The 15748-nt window shown below is 44.3% G+C and overlaps 1 protein-coding gene across 1 annotated transcript in view; it reads left to right on the top strand.

Moving 5' to 3' along the window:
* The first annotated feature begins 425 nt into the window (after positions 1-425).
* LOC144138576 (uncharacterized) overlaps positions 426-15748 on the top strand; it is a 113793-nt gene continuing 98470 nt past the window's right edge. Inside the window, exon 1 of the mRNA XM_077670927.1 lies at positions 426-1434. The gene's annotated coding sequence lies outside the window, so the exon portion shown is untranslated. The remainder of the gene's footprint in view (positions 1435-15748) is intronic.

The following is a 15748-nucleotide window of genomic DNA, read 5'->3' on the forward strand; positions in this document are numbered from 1 at the left end:
CAAAATTAATCCGGAGCCCTCCACAAGAGCGTGCCTCATCACCTGCGTTGCGTCGGCGCGTTAAACCCTACAATCAATCAATCAATCAATCAATCAATCAATCAATCAATCAATCAATCAATCAATCAATCAATCAATCAATCAATCAATCAATCAATCAACACCGTACGCCTGATCAGTGGTCGCTATTGCCGTTGCAAAAGTACGCCGATCCTCGCCAAAAAAGTGTTGCACCAGTCCCGCCCGCATAACGCACATCGTTCCCTTTCCGGGAGATGCATATACGGGAGAGGGCGATGGGGATCGGCGAAGATGCGCGCCGGAGGAGGGAGGGGAGCACAGCGCCCTCTCTCGCCGGGGCGGGAAACCGTCAGCGCCCTACTCGGCGCCTGAAGCAGACCCTCTTCATCCGGCGCCAGCCTCTCGCAATCAATGTGCTCCCGGGCTCTCGCAGCGGACGAACGCGCGCCCATGGCTGCGTCCTTCCCTGTTGGATTGTTGCTGCACCAGCAGCGCGTGGGGCCGCAACAGGAATCAACTTCCGCTCGGGTCGGAAACAACAGTGCGGACGACTCGGGCGCGTCGGTGGCGCTTCGGCGGGAAAGTTCGCGTTGTTAAGGCAGAATCGCCGGCAGAATCACAGAGGCGAGTCTGGGCACATCCGGCGCAGCATCTTTCTGACCTTCGAGTGCATCGGCGAAAAAGTGGAATATGACCGGTGGAGCTCTTGAACGAGGCCGGAGAACGACACGAAACGGACACGGCTGGGTTCGATTACTTCTACGCGAACTCTGCAAGTGGTCTTGTTAAATGCGATGTGCAAGGCACGTTCCTGTTCTTTTTTCGCTCTGCGGAATGGTTGTGATTTAGAGGAAGAGGATACACGTATCACGAGTGCGGATTTGTTTTCCCGGAAATGTACTTCCCGTATGGTGTGAAGGAAACTGCTTGACGAAGGTGTCTTACCGTAACTTCGTTGGTAACCTGCGAGATTTTTACCCTCGGTGAAGAACGCATAAGCCACAGCACCTGACACTGTTGACGAGCACGTAAGGAATATTTTTGTGGACGTACACTTCCTCGCCACTGTCCGGAAGTTACTTCCGCTGCTGTTCCGCATTTCAGTCATAGCGTTCGTCTCCCAGACTTTTCGTGAGTGAGTGTTCCGTGGCCCTGAGTGTGCTTGGAAAGCAACAGTTAGAGCAGTGCCATTCCTACCAACAGGTTTGACGAGGAAGCCGGGTGATGGGAACAATGCGTGTTCCGCATAGCGTTTCCGGCGAACGTCTGCACTTTTCCTCCGGCCTTGCTCAATATTTTTAAACAACCACCACACTCAAGGCTGTGTTCCACTTATGTGAAGATAGCCTCGTTGTCTGCTGGGCGGCCAATACATCCGGTGGATTAAGGGCGAACACTTCCTCATTACTCAAGGTAAGCAGTTCTGCTTTCTGTTCGGGGAGCATTTTTGTTCACTTTTGCAATTTAGTCGGTTGAGTACATGTTCGAAGTCTCTTCACCTGCCTTCTTGTTATATTACTGGGTTGTCCTAAATAAAAACAACAAATTAACATGTTCAGTGTGGCGGAACTCATGATGTTTAAGCCTTTACTTTCCAAAATGATTTATCCATGGGATCTTACGGTACTCCAAGGGGAGAATGATGTGTGCAGTGTAAACGCGACAGTGTAAACTCAAAAGTGCAGTGCAAGTTGCACTCGACAGTGTAAGAGCAACAGTGTTAACTCCAAAGTGCAGTGTATACTGCAGTGTGCAGTGTAAACTCTCCAAATGGAGAAGGATGTATGCAGTGTAAACTCGGCATTTTCTGTTTAAATAACGAGCACATTAACATATTTGATTATGCATGTTATAGGTACAGGTAAATAAAAACAAGACGCTAGTCACTGTCGTTTAAACGGAACTTTAAGCAAAATTGTATAGATAAAAAATGCCAAATTACTGTTATTTTTCCAGGAATTAAAACATTTGTATCTACTTGCACGAAATGGCTTATTGTTACTCTTACCACGGCTAGATTAGAACAGCCGTAAAAAATGGGTTGCTTGCTTCATTGGGTCCAGCACTGGTAATATCAATGTATTTGTTTCTTGCCGAAATTTCAGAACCTTAAATCCTCATTCAGCTTTGTGGGGCCACGTGTGTTACCGAGTAAAATTAACGTAATAATAATCCTTATTACGGATGCACCTCCAATTTCTATAGGACAATCAGCGGGCATCATCATTCACTCGCGTAAAAATTAAAAATTATATCAAGATGCCGTTGTACGCCAGGGCAATATCACGCAAACAATGCGACCGAAAGTTTTCTGCCCCAAAGAACGAACCAAATGCCCAGTCCGGCCACTCGGTCTGGCTGTGACACTACACGTATTGTGTAGTTTAAAAAAGCAGGCCCTTTTTCTAGAACAAGAGTTCTTTGTTTCATCCTTATTTGTTTATATGTTTACCAGAAGCAAACGAATTACACGGTGTCGCATAGCACCATGTTCACCCACCACCGATGACGACAAAGGAGTGGGCAGAACGCAGCCTGCCTCATGCTATTGCCGGTAGCACAGTCATGCAAAATGAAATGCAAACACTAAAATATGAATCAGAACACGCAAAATTGAAAAATACTGTTCGTCGAGGTTCAATAACGGCGCTTTGGATATATTTGGAAAGCCTCATTTCCCAACACGGTTTTTGTACCTCAGTCACGAGCGGTTTTGATTTGCATGGAAAGAATTCCCGCTATTTGTGTTTTTTGGTCCATATTTTTGAGTTTGAGTTTCATTTGTCTATGACTGTGCATAGATCAACTGTTCTTGTAAACAGATCGCGTCAATGTCAACAATGGTTCTTCTCATCTGTGTGCCGCCACCTAAAAAAATCAACTATTGGATCCAAATAGAGGACAACCAGCTTGTTTCAAAAAATCTTCAAAAAAAGTTAACCACATTTTTCCGTTGTTTGTTAGGCGCTTTCACTGCGTCAACTTAACAAGTATAAAACTACACTCTTACAATGTGACGTTAATGTCGTTCAATGTTGGTGGACAGAGAAATTCTGACGGAATCGAAGACCCTCGACAAACCTCGTTCTCGGAAAACGACTAACCTTTTCAGTAAATTGCTTTACCCGAATAAAGGGAACGTACACTGGATTATGTTGAAAGAAACGGTTCTTGACAAAAAGAGAAAGAAAATACCAGAATCGACAGTATGTGGGAGAGGATCGTGAGGCAATCTCAGGCAATCATGCTAGCTAACATGAGTGCCGTCAAATCACAAAAACAAACACGAACGTATTGTCGGTGGTTTGCACATACGTCGAGATGAGTGAAACGCAATATGGGCGCAATCGAATGTCCTTCTCTACTTGAAAGATAATACTGAGCTCACAAAAACATTTCCCTTTTTTATGTAAGACCAAAAAACACATCAAAAGAATAGTTCTGGAACCAAAAAGTTTGGCTTCACTTACATTTGTGTTTGAACCGCCGTCGTTTTTCACATTTACAAGGTAATAAAGAACTGTGCAAACGAGAGTTTCTAATAAGTGCTCCGCGAAAGCAAAAAGTACTATATTGCTGAAATCTCCATGCAAAAATTTAAATTCGAATTGTTTTTCAGGATAGCTAGGAGATTTTTTCAAGCTAAAAAGTTACTTAGCTTGCCAGTGTTATTTGGGCCGACGTGAAATTACAGTGGTTTTTCACGCGGTCAATTACAACAAAGTATGTCTGGTATCATAATCAGGCTGCCGGCGTTCTGTTCACTCTTAATAATGTATTAATTAAAATTATTGTACTTAAAAATGGGAATATATTTTTTATTTAACTGAACAGCGTCGTTTATTGAAAAGTGCTTGTATTAAAAATCACACTTTGATGTTAGCGGGTTAGGTAAACAAAAATTGCCATGGGGTTCGGACGAAGGCAAGGTAACTAAAAAATTAATAAATTTCATGCTATCCGAGAAAAGACTGATGGTATCGTAGCTATAATTATTAAGTTTGTGTATAAACACAACGGCAACATTGTACATCAAGACGTTAAGAGTAACAATCGTCGGAAGTGAAGGTGGTGCTTGTCCATTGTTGGAGACTTTTTTTTCTTTTCTTCCACTTCACGAGTTTTTCAGTCCGGTACTCCAGGTTATCCACACAAGTGCATGATTACTTCTTCTTGCACCACCTAGATGGCGCTAGTTAGCACCATAGTATACAGCGGCGGTGCGGGCGTCCAGGCGTAGTGGTGAAAGAGATATAGGGATCTTAGCTCGCCGTATTTAGGCCAACTTTTATTAATTGCGATTGCGGTAATGAAACGGCTATTAAAGTGAAGCTCTCTATGGCTCACTGATGACGACCATGCCACCACAATGTCACACTGCTGGAAAGCCAACATTTACTAAATGGGTTTCACAAATCATGATGATGCTAAGAGAAGGCCCATCAAGTGGATCAACAAAAAGCGCTCCCCGTGCTCGGCATCGAACCGGGATTCATCACGTTACGAAGGCGACGTCTACCCGATTTCGCCATTCCGACATGGTCGAAGCAGTTTGGATTTAAAGCGAAGCTTTGTTAATCTGAGGGCCACCACCCCGTTACCGAAGCTCTGTGTACCCCTGCAAGCCTTTTTGCAGCGAACGAATATTTGACGTTAAAGCTGAGTGTTCCAACCATCGTTATCATTAAACGAAGGGGCATTGCTTTCAAACATTTTCGTATCTGCATTGCTGAGGGTTCTCGGCAGCCGAATTTCTTTTGTTTTTCTGCCACACTACTTGGAGCACTGGACGTAAGTCGATTGCGACCCCCGGTAATGCCGTGTAGAGTTGAAACCCCAGGGTGCGCCTTCTATAGACCTGTGGGGCCAGCATCGGAGAAAGGTTCCATAAATTTTCGCACGCTCTATATTTAGTTCATTGAAAGGATGTGGGATAGCTTTGTTAATCTTCCAGGCCCAATGGTATACTGTATGAATGAGCCTCTCTGAGGCAATAAACCTTTACTCGTCGATGACGAAACCGTAGACATGCGCAAATGCGCGGCGATATGTGTTGAGGTAGCTATACTTCGCTCTCGAGTTAGGTTTCCACTAAGACAATTTCGGCTGCTCTGTTTTCGACATTCTAAATGCGCTACAACCCACCTTTGAACATTTCAGGTTTGGCCCATTTAACGGCACAGCTTTCATTTCATTCGACAGACATTTCAGCAAAAGTAATTTCATGAAGGCTTTTCTTTTAACGATGTTTCTGATCGTTGCTCTGCTTCAGAGAACTATAAAGCTTTTTTTACTTCAGTTACTAAGTACCCGTTCCTTATTTTGTCTTCTTTATGCTTCCATACATAGCATTCGGCTCTCGTTTAAGGTGTAGTATGTCAACATTCACTGAGTAACTGGAATCTCTAGCAGCGGATATTGCTTCATCAAAGTAAAAGTTTCGCTTCATTACCGGGTTCGAGAACTTGCTCCGACCTTCTTGTGAAACACCTTATCATTAAGCCAGAGTGAGACTGACCATCCGCTTTAATGCAAATTCGTGCATTGGCAAATACTCTGTAATGTCGAAACACGCTCACTCTTCTACGAAATGTCTTATTAACCTACGAAGGCCATCCGGTAAATTGAGGTGACTCAATGCAGACTTTGCCAGAAAAACCATTGAGGGCTCTTATATAACTGAATAAATAAGAGGTTTTAAGATTGGTGTTGGAAGCTTTTCTTTCTGTAGGCTTTGTAATCACGTAGATAATTGAACTCAGTTTGCTAGTACGCAGAACGAAAACTCCAAGTATAGCCTTCGTTATTAAAAGTTAGATAATGAACAACTTGTAAAACAACCACCGATACGCAATTCTGCTTTCACTTACACCTGTGCTTTAATCTGTAAATTAAACGTGGTCGCTGACTGTAGGGCCAAGGCTTTGTCTTTAGCGTTGTTTATTGTTTATTTGTCTCTATTTCTACAAACATCTTTAAAAAACACGCAAACAAGAGCATTCGCGTTTGTCTAACGCCAGACCGAACGTTCGGCCGTTACTGCAGATATCAGCTTATGCAGCAATTTGTCATCAATTCAAAATTTAGTTTAAAGAAATTTTAAAAGAATGTCACTTAGCTAGAGCAAACGGCCTACGATAAAAGGGAAGTCTGGGCTAAAAAACTCTAGCATATTTTCAAATTTCACAAAAGCAATTTATCTCTATTCTGCTGGGAGCCCGGCATTCGCAGGCAGCATGTGTTAGACTACTAAGAAGTAATCTCAGCAGATCGCATACTGTGCTAGCGGGCTGAATCAGACATTAAAAAGGCACATTCTTCCTCTAGCAATCTAAATGACTCACCGTTCACAAGCGTAAAGTACCATCCTTCTAGCAAAGTAAGGCGTACTAGTTGGAACCATCATTTGTTCTCAAACTGCCATCAAAATTTAGAGTGTACTAATATGAATCATTGTAGCTCATTCATTTCTGAATGCTTCTCAAAACTTTAAGTTTACTAGGGTTTTATGAGTGTACAAAAAAAAACACGGCCATGCAGTTGCTTTCTCGATTTTTGTTTTTGAATTTAGTTCTAAATAGCGTTGTGACTATCGCCGGCATTATTGCTGTCACGAACAAAAAAAGAGCAATCCAAGAAGAAGCTAGAACAGAAGCAGTGGTAGCTCGATGTACAAAATTACGGTAGTCGCTTTCTAAGAAATTTCCCACAGAATTGTTCAAATGAGCTTAGACCGATTGCTTTATTTGACTGTACATTCTGCCGTTTGGTTTCTGGGTCAGAATTGCTAGCGAATCGATTTCAGTAACTTTCACATGTAGCAAAAGAACTGTACTGCACCTTCCACCAATATGACACACTTTTCCGAATAGTACCGGCACCTGGATTTTTCCGCGGCAACTTCAAGTGAACACTACCATGGAACAGCTTCGGCCTATAGTATATTGGGTGTCAAGAGGCCAAGCACACGAGAAAAGCATCGTTTCGCCGCATGTACGCCTTACGACACGCCGCTCCGGAGTGAGGAACCTGCTCCCCATATCTATTCTTCCAACAAAGAACGACTTTTGGTTCGATGGAGTGCGCGGTTGCGGAGACGTGACGAAACTACGCTGATTTTATGGCGGGGCGTGAAGATCTCCTGGAGGGTTCATTTTGCTATCGTAGTGTTCAGAGCATCGTGGAAAGAATGCTTGGCGGCAGGGCAGTACATCGTTGCGAAATACTGAGTAAGACCATACAACAAGCCCAATACAAAGTAACAAAGACAGCGTAACAGAAAAAGGGGCTATCTGGACTACAATGAAAAGGGATACGGCGTATGAACACCGCTATCAAAGGCTCCGGTGGCGGCCAGAGTACGGGGGTTCTGATGCAATACTTCGGCGTTGCCGGCATGCCGGAAACTAAGAAATGGCATGGCGCAAGAACATCTTCGAGTACGCTGACCTTGTCCATATATCTCGGACTAGGTGCAGCTAACGAGCGCCGAATTGCACACTCCATCGAGGGGTGTCACGGGCCGTAATAGTATCACGAGGAAACTACGAATGCGCTCCAAAGGGAGGTGAAGAAGAATAAGGTGAAACTTTGAAAGTAGTACACTGCTGAACATAAATAGCGCACATGCTAAGATAAGAATTTTGTTTTTTTTTTCGACGTTGTTTTCTTTTGGTGAGTTCCTAGAGAGAGCCATAATAGTAGAGAAAAGAACTTGCCGATTTTCATGTTCCCGACGGGATTGCGATGTTGTGAAAGCAGCGGTGTTCTCATATCATTTGCACGTATAATATAAAGTTCGTAAGACGCCCAGAATTGACTTTAGCCAACGGCTCATACTATGAGATCCTTCCCGTACCACCAAAATTAATGGGTAAAATCGAAAAAAAATATTTTTAGGCATACTGCTCAAATCGTATGCTTCAATTTCAAATCAAAGAGCAACGTAAAAATGGTAATTACACCAGATAATTAGGCCAGTAAATACCTCGATATAAACAAACTGAATATTTACACAAAATCTTCGTTCTCGCGGTCTTTGCTGCTGATTTTGTGCGTCTAAGTGTTTTTTTTTTGTTGTTGTTGTGCAGCCAATATCGTTTTAGAGCGATTCTAACGCGCACCTTTTTTCATAAAAACAGGAGTTCAAAAACACTACGCGTTACAATCTAACTACAAACTCAAAAACGTCACAATCAAAACCGTAAACTAGAAACCTAACTCAAGCAGCTCAATGGACGACGGCTAGCCACATAGCCATTAATATGAGCAACTCGTTTCCTACCCTTTAGCACCCATCGTTCGTTTGTTTTTTTGGCATTTTCTTTTCAGAATCGCTCCGGTATTGTCCCCATAAGAAAGTTGCGGGAATTCGGCCACTGTGAAGATTCAAAAGAAGCGATGGTATCATTACCAGGCTTCCTTTAAAGGCAAGCTGATCATCTTGTCGGAAATAGAAGTTAACCAGGCAGCGTCCCGTGCGTATGGCGTCCGGGAACCGTGGGTTCAGGATCCGGTAAAACAAAGGGAGCGCAGTTTTAAGCACACCGATTCACAGAAGGGATTTTGTCGCTAACAGTGTGTGCCAGTTTATGTTCCATTAAATGTGGGCATTTTCGAGGCGTTCGTTCCTGGCATTACTTCGTGAGCGCGGTAGAAGCAACACCATGTTATTTTCATTGTTTAAGGATGATGAAATCTGGTGCCTTGCAATTGGGGGCACGTTACAATTGGGCAAATACTGTATTACAAAACGGTCAATCTTCCAAATCCAAGTTTTTTATATATTTGTAATCTAAGCGATGGTACCCTTGGAAGAAAATGTTGCCAAAATTCATTGAAAACTAGTAAATAAACCAAAGATCTACGCTGTTTTTCTTGTTTTTTTTCTGCATTCAATTATGACTTGGGGTGAACTTTATTATTACGATGAAAAGCGTTGTGTAGAAGGAGAAGCCGGAGAGAGAAGGTTTTATTGAAGGTTTGTGCGCGTAAGTCCCACACATCGATGAGGTAACAAAATCAGAATCAAATTTCAACTGCGCGTAAAGTTCTTTCGCGTCATAACGCACATCCTACTGTTGCTTCTGTCCACGCCCACAGAGTGGCATCAATCTTAGAACAAAACAGTTGTAACTGGATACTTCACCCGTGCATTTATCTTATGTCGCCTGTGGTAAGTGCAGTGTATATTGTGAAACGTGCAGTACACTTGGGAGCTATTCTCTTTTCGTACAAATTTTATCTGTGGCTGGTGTTTTTCTGAAATATGGTTATTATCATTATGAAATGGCTGGACTGTCGTTTCAGTAATACAAGGTCACTTTTGCGATTCATCGCATACATAAACTGGCGTATGAACGATGAGACAACCCCAAGAAGTACTGCTACGCGAATTTCAGAAAAACAACATAGCAGCGAAGTGTATGCAGAATGGGGCTTGACGTTAACAAGAAACTTTAGTACTATACTAAGCACGCACGAGGTCGCGGGATCGATTCCCGGCCGTGGCGGTCGCTTTTCTGATGGAGGCGAAAAGCAAAAATGCCGTGTGTACAAGATTTCGGCTTACGTAAAGATCCCCAGGTGGTCAAAATTAATCCGGGGCCCTCCACTACGGCGCACCTCATCGCCTGCGTTGCGTCGGTGCGTTAAACCCTAGCATAAATCAATCAACTACACTTAAACTAAAAAAACCTATTGAATTTCCCGTGGGATCTTGTAGTACTCTGTAGAACCCAACAAACAAACCTGCTAACAACGGGCACGCACATAGTATCAGTAAACGATTCTTTAGGAACAAGCATGGTAAAAAAATCCACATGCTAAGTTACCGCTAATTACCTGTTAGAGCCACACTTCGGTGCTTATATAGAGGTGCCGCAAGGCGAGTCGTAACGAAGCAAGGCAATTGATTGGAAAAATGCTAACGAGCTATGTCAACAAAGCTGAGGACATTCTAGAGACCGGCTGCAGGCTGCCAGTCTCTCGTCAAACACACGGGGTTTGCCTGCGGTGACGCAAGAGTACAGAAACATTGCGAAGAATTATGGTTGCGGACGTCGTAAGTGGCTCTCGGGCTGCTTCCCCAACAACGTGTAGAAAATTCAAGGCCGTACGTTCTTGCAAACTTGGGCGTTTTTCTTTTCACGATGCAATATGCATAATTGCCGGTTTAGTCAGAAGCGTAGTTCTCTCTGAGAAGAACTTACCCCTCCAACCTCCGAGCTCGCTTGCAGGGGAAAAATGCGTTTCACTTTGTTCACTCATTTATCCGCCGGCAAGGGTGTTCGACTACAAAAGAGCAAGACGAGAAGACACGCACTGCCATGTCCACTCGACAATACATTAAAGTGACCCCCAAGCCCACGTAACATGCATCCTACCTACAAAAAGGGACAAGTCCAAAGGGTACGGGCAATACACGCAGAGTATGATCGCTTCCCGTTCACTCGCTATGCGTACGCATTTCTACACAGCCCCGAATCTGCCCACGCTTCCAGTGTGACCGACGTCAGCAAAAATAATTTAACCTCAGTCACGGCCGTTACAAAATTTATAGAAACACTTGAAGAAGTTGCTATCTCCACCCAATCCGCTACCACTTCTGAAGAATATACAGTGATACTGACCGACTCCCAAGCTGCATGCCGAAATTTCCTTGCCGGACCAATACCCCTTGCGAGCATTGAATTCTAAAAATAATTAAGCAACTTCCAGACCTACAGACTGCCCAGTCGTCTGGCCACTCAAAGGAAATGGATCGGCACACACCGCTGCCCGCGACTATACACACCGGTCCATTTCCGAAGAGGGAAATAATTTACAAGCTGAAGTTATCCTCAAGCCCACACCCCTGCGAAAGTAAGCCGATATAATCGCCCACTACCGGCACGGGTGCCAACAGTACCCAGCACTCCACCCACACCTATCCACAACTGGAGCTACAACGTTCAGACGAATACGGGCAAACTCTCGACACCCCCCCCCCAATACCGTACTACATGCAATGTATCTTCCCATCCTCCCCGCCCCTTGCAAATACTGCCCCCACCGTGGCAGCCTATACCATCTGGTATGGGGGTGTCCCCAATTTCCGTTCCTTATTCCTCACCCCGAACCTAAATACGAGCAGTGGGTGGCCCGGCTGACCAGCTCGGACCTCTCCTCCCAGCGGAGATTGGTGGTGAGGGTACGGGTGGCTAGCCCAGGCCACAGTATACAGCACAAAGGAAACCCCCCACCAGGCGGGCGCCCGGACATGTGCGCCTCAGGCTCGCCTAAATACAGTTTACTCCTACCCCACACTTATTTCTTCATAGGAATGCCGTTTTCTAGAGGACCATGCCACACGCGCTTTCTGAGATTGATTGTCCCTATTCCGTGCCCCTTTGCCTGCTCGGTAGGCTAGCTCCCACTGCTGTACTCGTTGTAATAGTTATGGAAATTAAAAATTGGCCGCATCATTTAATGTTTAATTTAAAGCTTACAAAATGGCAGCATCTCCACTCCGAGGATGATAGCGAGGGTGTGTAGTACGTGGACTCGAAATGACATCCAAGTTGCCCACGAGTGACATCCGATTTGTGCCCCGACCATCATTCGATTTGAGCCGTGCGTTGAACCTTGATTATTCCCTAAATGAAACTGCAACTCACGGCTCAAATCGAATTTCGTTTGATTTCCGCTTGATGGTGGTGTGCACACGGATGGACGCGGACGGACATTGAGAGGTCCTTAGGTACTCCGCACCGTTACAGGCGAGGGAGTAAGCCATTCGACTCTCGGGTACTAGCTCACGGTCGTAGCCCAAAGAATAAGACGACTGACACAAACTCCGTCTGGTCTGCCAGACACAGGCTCGAATCCTGCCGGTGCCTGTGATTTTTTGCTATTGTAAATGCAATGCTCACGGACAAGGACGGACATTGTGCGGTCCTAAGGTACGACGAACCTAATAAATGATAACGGTTGGAAAGATCCGTTTTGGTTATCTTCAAATGATTGAGTAGAATGCGTGCTAATTGCGCTGAATAATCAGTGCAGAAATAAATAAAGCTATGTGTCACTATAGCTAAGCCGTTGATGCTGTCTCCGTAGAACTGGCTTTTCATGTGCAAATTGCTGTTGCTGAACAGCCCCCACTGAACTCAAGAATATGTATCAGAATAAAAATGAGGGAGGCGTAATCTTTGGTAGGTGCCAATAAAGAGGTACATAAAAATGCAGCCGCAAATTACGAGTGCTCGCCTATAATTGATCTATAAAGGCACCAACACATGAGAGAAAAACACAGGTGCAGCTTTTTGACTCATCGCAGTCGTTCCAAAAAGAAGAACTGAGGTTTACTCAGGGTTACGCAGTGTGTTGTCGTGCAGCCAATTAGGGTGGCGAAAGCTTCTTGTGCGCGCACTTTCCACTTTACCACGTTGGATTGACAGGTTGCAGAGCTATGACAAGCAGCCCCTTGAAGTGAAGGGGCTCGAACATTTGGCAGCAAATTGCACGAACACTATTCAGTGTTCTGGAAGCTGTTTTTACAGTGTTCATGCTTAAGCCGACCGATTAGTGCATGCAAAATTTCACTTTGCTGTGATTGTTGTCTAGGTTATATAGGTTGCTGAGAATGAAAATTCCCAGCTAATTGGCTCTGCCAATGCGTCTTCTCGTACGTTCCAACTCCCCGGGACGCGGCAGGCTTCAAATGTAATTGCGAATAAGAGTACATAAGAGGAGTTCTTTGTTTTCGGAATGAGCCAGATCGACCTAACGCCAATTTGAGAAGCAAGCGCAAGTTTGTTAACGCACCTAAATGCAACACTGTCAAAGCTACTATATGATATATTTTACCTGTTATCTGGAGGTAGTCTATAGCCACAAGTAAATAACTATTTTGTGGATAATTGGAGCAATATTAGTGTGCGAAGTTTGTATTTCGTTCATGTTGAATTGAAAAGCAAATGTTTATGTGGTAGTGTTACGAAAACTTTATTTAAATTGAGTTTCAAAATTCGTGCGATTGTGTTTTGAAGGGAAAGGTATTAAACATATGCAAGAGAGCTTTAAGAACAGTAGAATTATACATGGAGTGCAGGTGAGTCCTCATGACACCATTAGCAGCTTTTTTCGAATTTGTCCGTGGGGTAATTATCTTGGGCACGCCTGAAGGCACGCACGAAGTAAGCGGGTTCGTCATTGCCTGGCCATGCATTTCTAAATGGCTTCACAGAAATTGTGTTCATATCTTCTTCTTCACCTTAGTGAAGTTATTCGTACTCTCAGAGGGGGAAGGAGATTTTCCGGGGCTTGTAAGCAGCGGCTATTTAGTTGAGTACAAAAATGGTTAAACAAGGGAGTAAAAAAAATATATGTAACCAGAGTTACTCCATTGGGAGGAGAGAAAATAGATCAAATCATTGTTTCACCTCTCTCGGTTTCATTTCATTCACTTCTTCCGCTCACTTCGTAGTTGACGTCTAGGGACACATATCTCGCCGATCTTTTCATTGCTGTCTGAATTCATGATAAGCCAGCTCCGAAAAGCAAACAAGAAAAGAAACTTCTGAAAACACCCCCGAAAAAACCTGGAACAGCCATGCCGAAAGCAAACTCCCATTTGGAAAATGGATTTCGCTCATTTTGATCCATGAAACAGGAGGGTCTGGCTTACCTTCGATACGAACTACGATGTGAGAAAACGTTTGCAGGGCGTTATTTCACCTATTTTGTTTCCACCCCTTTTTTAAGGGATAATTGCCGAGTCTTTCTTGTCACTGCAGCTTTATCAGACTGAGTTTCGGTTTCTGAACCTGTCTCATTTCGAAAAAAAAAAGCTTAATATATAGGTGTCCACACAAAACTTGAAGAGTTACTTTTAGGCAAACGATTTTTGAAACGAATTTAACATATTTTATTCGCTTGAATCGAATTTACGGGTATGCAACCCGCCTCTCCTGTTATTCGTTCTCGCTCTGCCTTGCGAAAACCTCTACTAAGAAGCAGCCTTTTGATGTTATCAGAAGCTCAGCTCTTTTAGGCAAGCTTGTAGAAGACTCGGTGGTACTGCAGCTAAGAAACACTCCCTGTCAACGAACCCAATTCAAGGAAACTGCACTCGCAACCTCTCTCGTGCAACCACATCTGTTAGTCTGGAGCACACAAACTCGCAAGCGACGCCTCTTCAGCTCGCCTGTTCTTTGCGACGCAGCACTCAGTGTCGTCAGAATGTTTTTGACGTTCCCTTTTTACCAAGTCTCAGCCGGTCTGGCTTGATGTATGGCACTACTGGAGAGACATGATGAAAGCGCGTCAAGCGTGCGCCACAATTTTCTTTTGTGCCAGCGAGGAGTGCAGTACATAAGGGGGTTCCTCTGAAACATCCAAGATTTGCACGAAGAACGGCGTTAGACTATGTTGCAAGTTCGGTGTAAAACATGATGATCGTCGTAGGAAGGAGCGAGAGCGTAGTGCCATTGTGTGACAATATGGTTAGGCCGTAGGTAGCTACACAACAGTGTAAAATTTGGACTGAAGGCGCGATTACTCAACATACCCGCCATAGTTGCTCAGTGACCAAAGGGTTCTGCTGCTGAGACCGAGGACTCGGGTAAAAAAGCGACCGTGGTGAGCGTTTTTTTATGATGGAGGAGAAAAACTGCAACTCCCATGTCTAAAAAATCACTCTCACTTAAATCACCCCCTCACTTAAAAGATTCCCAGGTTCTAGAAATTGATTCGGATTAACTACGATGCGTCGCATACTCCGGGTATGTGTCCATTGTGCGAAATCCCCATATTTCGAATTCCCCAGCGTGCTCTCTTTTTGACAAAATTTTGCTCTCAGGCTGACTGGTTTCATGGTTTTCCTTCAAAAGTAGTCACAGATTATGAATACGCCTTTAAGTCTCGTTGAAGCTTGAACGGTAGTGCAAGGCTTTAGTAATCGAAGATTACCGCTTTAATGGCTCGAAAACGTTTGAATACCTACCTTCAACTGAGAACGTCACCTTACTTTCATGCGGTAGTAGCCGCACCTCCCGCACCGCCTGTACCACCCTTAAACATTATTCAGCTCCTATGGTCACCCCCCCCCCCTCCTTAATTAGCAAACAAGGTCAATCACTGCGATAAAGGTGGAAAATAGTCCAATGATGACAGCCAGAACCAGATCAGGGGCGGCATTCTCGTGTTCGTCCGTTTTTAAAACGTCTGTTTCGCGTACGTTTTATTGTGACGCACTTCCAGTTCGCTTTGGATTCACTTTAGCGCTTCTGTTATGGTAAACACATTTTAAACGGCTAAGCCTATTTTAAACTGTCTTTTATATGTTTATCGTTCCACCAGCGAACCAACAACAAGCCACCGAAAAATCGTCTGCTCCGTGAAGCCGCGGCTCATAGCTCCACTGTGCATGCATGGCGTCACATCCGGGTGTTCGCTTTTAGCCAGTGGGGGGGCTTGCTCAAAACGGACACTTTTGAAATGGACACCAAACGAACAAAACACGAGAATACCGCCCCTGATTCGAAAAATGTTATCTGCGCGGGGACGATTTGCACTATGCGATGTCACCCGCAGGTCTCACGTTTCAAGTAAATTTTTATTGTAGGGTCTCTTTCTCTGAAAAATTTGTTCCCGAGGACGCCACGACTGACAGTTCAGGTGCATTTTAGGAAAGCAGATTCACAGGCTTCTTTTTGAGCGCAAAACGTTGCTCAGCTGTGCGCGG

This window comes from Haemaphysalis longicornis, unplaced genomic scaffold (genome assembly GCF_048455015.1).
Source record: "Haemaphysalis longicornis isolate Haplotype H1 unplaced genomic scaffold, Haemaphysalis longicornis Haplotype H1 scaffold_5, whole genome shotgun sequence".
NCBI lineage: Eukaryota > Metazoa > Arthropoda > Arachnida > Ixodida > Ixodidae > Haemaphysalis > Haemaphysalis longicornis.